This window comes from Phascolarctos cinereus, unplaced genomic scaffold, assembly GCF_003287225.1.
Source record: "Phascolarctos cinereus isolate Bilbo 61053 unplaced genomic scaffold, phaCin_HiC Scaffold_726;HRSCAF=1367, whole genome shotgun sequence".
Taxonomy (NCBI): domain Eukaryota; kingdom Metazoa; phylum Chordata; class Mammalia; order Diprotodontia; family Phascolarctidae; genus Phascolarctos; species Phascolarctos cinereus.
The window spans coordinates 7,697,264-7,703,737 of record NW_027556098.1 but is presented as its reverse complement, the minus strand read 5'-3'; the positions used below and the strand labels follow the sequence as shown (position 1 = coordinate 7,703,737).

Here is a 6,474-nt window from a genome sequence, read left to right as displayed (position 1 = left end):
GATCTCTGATAACAATTTTAAAGTCTATTTCCACCTTTGAGGTAGGGCTTGAAAAAGAAGACAATCCATCTCCTAATAGAGAGGTGATACATTGAGGGTGCAGAATGTGATACACACACAGACACATATACATACATACATATATATACATAGCCAATGACAGAATTTATTTTTTCTTGGTTATGCATTTTTGTTAGAAGGAATTTATCTTCCTTCCCTCCTTCCTTCCCTCCTTCCTTCCTTCTTCCCTCCTTTCTTTCTTTCTTTCTTTCTTTCTTTCTTTCTTTCTTTCTTTCTTTCTTTCTTTTCTTTCTTTCTTTTTTCTTTCTTTCTCTTTCTTTTTCTTTCTTTCTTTCCCAATGGGGTGAGGGATAGGAGGGAGAGAAAATAGATTTCTGTTAATTAAAAAATACACAGAAAAAACAATAGCTAGCTTTTTGGCTTTTTTTTGGTTCATTTATTTTGGTTTGCGAACTTGAATTCTTAGATTGGTCTACTTGCCCCTGGCATCTTTTGTCTGAAAGAGAAATTATACCATGTTCTTTCTAATCTTGGCTTAGGTGAAAATGTCTTTAGAAAAGGCAATCACTCCTTTCTTCAACTATTCTTATAAGAGAAATGGATTTCTTACGTTTAAAAAAAATTTGGAGGACAAAACTTTACAGTAAAGTGTCTTGTTAAAGAAAGATTTCTTTTTTTTTTTCCAGCTTCATAGGGCCATAGGGACCTGCAATCTTTCACAGGATCAACTTCTCAAAGAGAAAGTGGAGAATAAAGTGGGTGTACTGAGGCCACTGATTATGCTCTCTCTACATTGGAAAGGCAATAATGGAGTTACTTGGCAACTCCCCGCCCATCATGTTCTCTTCTTAAAAAACAAACAAACAATGCCTTTAATAAGAATCTATAGGATTATTACATTAGAAGATGAAAAAGAAACTAAAAGGGTGGGAGGAGGAGCTCTTTGATTTGTGCCTTTGGGAGTGCCCAAGGGCACTGGGCCAAATCCAGCTTAAATCTCAAAGGACATTATGTAGAAGCACCACCCTTTTAAAAATGTCTTGTAAGAAAATGATTTAGTGGGCCACTTTTACCTACATAGCCTTCAAGTTTCCCACAATTCATTCACAATCAGTGACACTATATTAAGGCCAATGAGAATCACCAGGCTAACCTCTAGAGACCCTCAAAGGCCTATATAAAAGTTGAATGGTGGGTCCTAGAAATGGATCTTGGCAGTATTTCAATAGGAAACCTGGCAGAGGATTTGTTGTGGCCCTTATCGGTGAAGTGGAAGGTTAAGAATTCACTGGGGATTTGACTGAAGCAAAATCCAGTAGCTCCCTCTGGTTCCTAGGAGCCCACTGTACCCTTCCTCTGCCTGTGCAAAAGTCACCCGTGGCCAGATAGCAACAATATCTGCCTTGTGTCTCCATTCAATTTAGAAAATGGATGGAAAGACCTTTATCAACTGTAAAGTTCTGTATGTACATACACATATATTTCCATTTTTATTCAACAAAAATCACTTTTGCTTTTTTGGGTTTTCTTTCTTTTCTTTTCTTTTTTTAAGTTATTCCAAATATTTTAATAAGAGTTCTGTGCAAGAGATTTAAAACACGAATTTGTAAGGATAAACTCCATTGGAGAGAGAGAATACAGAAAGTAGGTCGCCACGGAGCTGAGGAATTTTCTTGATTTGGGGCAGGATCTAAGAGTCCACTGTTTTCTGATCAGCCTTGCGCTGCTCCCTAATCTCGTATTTCTCTTTTTCTGTGTCAAAAATCTCTCCTTGGTGTCTAGGCTTACGGAGCCTCTTCTTGAAGTAAACATCAGTAAGATGATTTGGAATTTTTACACCCGAAAGGTTAACCTTGGTAGAGGTGGCAATGACAAATTTCTGATGGGTCCTTCTCAGAGGAACACGGTTGATGGTCTGAGGTCCAGTCACCAGTAGCAAGCCGCTAGCCAGTAGCTTCAGGAAAACCACTCGCTTGCCCCTGTGGCGGTCAGTGAGCATGATCAGAACTGTGCCCGGGGTGATGCTAGATCAAAGTCTTCTCACATGTTGGCTGAAGGGCTTTTTGCCATGACTTAGCAGCTTTCTAGGCACATCCTCAGTAGGGTAATACCTCGGCATCTTGCGACTCTTTACCACACGGGTTCCTCCATTCTTATCAGCACCAACTGGCTTTGAGATAGTAGCAGGCACCTTCTCTTTCTTCTTCCTTTCGATCCGGGTTTTTGGTGCAGCGTATTTCTGCTTGTACGTGGCTCTCCGGGAATACATTGCAGACCCGGAGTATCTACTGATCCCTCCAGCCAGGACTGGGTTCCAACTGCAGTGCTTTCGAGGCTTTTCCACCACCTTTTCAGTCACATCTTCCTTTTTGTTTTTCTCCTTTTTTTCCTTTCGGATCTTCTTTTCCTTTGGTTCCTTTGGGTTTTTTTTCCCCTACCATCTTTGTATACTCATTTTAGGGGCAGTGGATAGAGCAGTAGGCTTGGAATCAGAAAGACTCTTCTCCATTAAGTTCAAATCTGGCCTCAGACACTTACTAAGTAGGTAACCCTGGGTAAGTCATCAAACCCAATTTGGCTCAGTTCCTCAACTGCAAAAATTAGCTGGAGAGGGAAATGACAAACCGTTCCAGTATCTTTGCCAAGGAAAACCCCTAAAGGGGTAACCAAGAGTCAAAAATGAGTGAACAACATTCCATTTTTGAACCCTATGTCTTGCATTTAACAATTCAAAACAACAAAGCACTTTGTAAGCCTTAAAGTCCTAAATAAATGCTAGCTATTATCACTAACAATCCGATACCCAACAGGGTAAAGAGACTTTGAAAGCTGAGCTCCATCAGTGACACACAGACTAGGGAGGGATATTTGGTGTTAAAGCTAAAGCCAGAGAGGCCTCTAGGGCCTCCTCAGTCAGCTTCAAGAGCAAGCTACTGACAACTCACAAAATTACTTCAGTTCAATCATTTATTAAGCACCAGTTATGTATGTTTAAGGTAATGAGGGAGGGGGAGTTAAAAACCTCCCATCTCCCCTAAAAAGGCCCTGCCTTTAAAGAATTTTTTAAAAAAGCCACCTCCAGGGATCCTTGGCTTCCTTTAAGGCTCATCTCAATTGATTCTTCCTAGGAGATCCTTTCTGATTCCCTAGTTATTAGTGCTCTAGTCCTTTCCTTAAGTCAGTGCATTAACTTACCTTGGTCCATGCTGTGGCCCTCTCCACTCAGCAGGCCCTAAGCTCATTTTAGTTGGAGGCTGGTTTTTTTTACATATAACAATTACTTATCAGTCAATAAACTGTGCTTAAGTGCCTGCTGGATGTAGTTTGCAAAGGGGTTTCCAAATATCTCACTTTATCTTTGCAACAATCCAGGGAGGATGTCGGTGCTTTTATTATCCCCATTTTACAGATGAAGAAACCGAGGGGGAGGGAAATTAAGCTGACTTGTCCAGAGTCACACAGGTGGTTGGGTGTCTGGAGGCTGGATTGAAATTCAAGTCTTCCTGCACTGCTTAGGAGTGTTTTGGGCGGCGGGAAAGGAGGGAGGTGAGAGGGGTGGGGGCCTATGGCTTCGGGGTCGAGGACAATTCCTGAAGTGGAAGCAACTATCCTCCCCAACCCCGCCTCCAGTATAGATCAGCTCCCGGCACCAACCTTAGGTGCCCTTCCCCTTTCTGGGCCTTCGACCCTCGGAGGGTCTTGGCCATCCGACCCAGCCTTGCCGACCTCCCCGAGTCGCCCCCGCCTGGTTTTTCTTATGAAAACAATTTTTATTGTTCTGAACTTGATGAACACCAATAAATATAAATATTTCCATATACAAAGAAAAAAAGAATTGTATAAAAATAACTGCTTGATATTTTATATATATATTGAATTTTTAACCTTTTTTGTTCACTTGTTTTGGTGTTAGATTCTGGAGTCCAATAAATTGCATTCCTAGATTAATGTTTGCCGTTGGTACTTTTTGTCTGAAAGAGAAAAAAAGTACTATGTTTCTCTAACCTGGGCTCAGGTGAAAATGCCTCTAGAAAAGGAGATCACACCTTGCTTGTATCCTTATCAGAGAAATGGATTTGTTATGGTTTAAAAAAATCGGAGGACAAAACTTCACAATAAAGTATCTTGTTAAAGAAAGGTTTTTCTTTAGCTTAATAGGGCCATTTTTGTTGTTTAGTCATATCTGACTCTTTGTGACCCCATTTGGGATTTTCTTGGCAAAACACTGGAGTAGTTTGCTATTTTTTTCCCCTCTGGATCATTTTACAGATGAGGAAACTGAGACAAACAGGATCAAATGACTTGCCTAGGGTCACACGGCTAGTAAGTGTCTGAGGCTGGATTTGAACTCAGGAAGATGATACTATACTTTCTGACTGCTCTAATAGGGCCATTAGTGCATTAGAATTAATGTTTTATTTCTGAAGTTATTCCACTTTTGTCTGTTTCCCTCTGACCTTATTTGTGTGTGTGTGTGTATGTGTGTGTGTGTGTATGTGTTTAAATAATGCTTCATTCACATTTTTTTCTTCCTTTTTTGGCCATTTCCTCCCATTCCCAAGAAAATATTCTCTCTTATAACAAGAATAGTCAGAAAAATAAATCAAGTCATTGCAACATCTGAAAATGTGTTCCTCATTCTCTACACTAGCTTTTTGTCAAAAGTTAGGAGGCGTTCATCATTCATCATCTGGAGTCTTGATTGGACATTGCATTGATTAGACTACTTAAGCCTTTTAAAACTGCCTTGCTTTTCAATGCTGTAATCATGGTAAAAAATGTACCCTTGGTTCTACACACTTTATTCCACATCAGTTTACACTAAATTTCCCAGGTTTCCTTGATCCACTCTTTTCATCATTTTCTTATGGCGAATTAATATTCCATTCTATCTGTATACTAGAATTTGTTCAACCATTGCCTAGTTGATGGACATCTACTTAGATTCTAGTTTTTTGTTACGAGAAAGAATGTTGCAATGAACATTTTTGTACATATAGATCTTTTCCATTTTTCTTTTATTTCTTTGGGGTATATAAGCTTTAGAATGGTTTTGGTGAGTCAAAGGATATGCACAGTTTGTTGAATTTAAGGGTATGATTCCAAATTGCTTTGCAGAATGGCTGTATCAATTCACAGTTCCACAAACAATGTATTACTGTGCTTGTTTTCATACTTCCCTATCAAAAATTGTCATTTTTCAGGGTGGCGCAGTGTCTAGAGCACCAGCCCTGAAGTCAGGAGAACCTGAGTTCGAATCCAGCTTCAGATCAAACACTTGACACTCACTAGCTGTGTGACCCTGGGCAAGTCGCTTAACCCCGATTGCCTTAAAAACAAAACAATTGTCATTTCTCTTTTTTGGTTATCTTTGCCGATCTGATGGAAATCTCAGAGTTGTAGACCTCAGTGACTGCAATTTGCATTTCTCTTATTATTACTGATGAGGATGATATAAAAATGTAGTTGTTTGATAGCTTGCTTTTCTTATTTTGAGAATTTTTTTTCTGTTCACATAATGTTACCATTAATCTATTGGGTAATGTTTTTTGTTCTTATGTATTTGAATTACTTTCCTATTTATCTTGGATATCAGATCTTTATCAGATAAACTTGTTGCAAAGATTCTTTTTTAGCAGTTAACTTCCCCTTTTTAATTTTTAAATTGATTTTGTTCATGAAAAAACTTTTCATAAAAATTTCCATTTTATCTTGCTTTTTCCTAATATTGAATCAGTCCTGAATTCCTGGTATACGATCATCCTGATGATAGTGTATGAGATTTTATATGGTGCTATATAGCCTCCTTTCTAATATTTATTCAACATTTTTATGCTGGTATTTATAAATGACAATGGTTTATAGTTTTCTTTCACTGGTTTAGGTACCAAGGTTATATTTATATCGCAGAAGGAATTCTGTACAATCTCTTCTTGTTTCTATTTTTTTGGTAAACATTTATTTCATATTGGAATCATTTGAATCCTTAATAGAATTCATTTGTAAATCCATCTGTAATCATAATTCTCCATTCTATGTCCTGTGATCCTCTCTAGCTCTTGTTTGGTCAAGAACTTCTCCTCTATCCATTGTTTTGAAAAGTATCTACTCTGCATATTTGTTTAATGATGCAGCCTTTTATATCTAGATAATGTAAACACTTTGGGCACCCCTTCTTCCTCATATATTTATTTCATGGTGTATTTCTTTCCTTCCTTTTGTTTCCTTTCCTAAAAATATCACAACAGAACAAAACTGGACCCAGGACTAGTGTTTGTTTTTTTTTCTTAATTTTCTCTGTGATCCTAGAAGATAATGGAGTTCTGAAGGGACACATGCCTCTTCTCCTTGCACCAGAATGTAAATACTTAGTCATCACCTACCCCTTTGAATCCCTCCAATGTATTTACCTTTCTAGGTTTGTATTTTAAAATTTCTAATCAGTTCTGGTCT

The 6,474-nt window shown here is 38.3% G+C and overlaps 1 pseudogene; it reads right to left on the bottom strand.

The window, feature by feature from the left end:
* Positions 1–1,612: 1,612 nt before the first annotated feature.
* LOC110222499 (large ribosomal subunit protein eL6 pseudogene) lies at positions 1,613–2,258 on the bottom strand (annotated as a pseudogene).
* Positions 2,259–6,474: the final 4,216 nt, after the last annotated feature.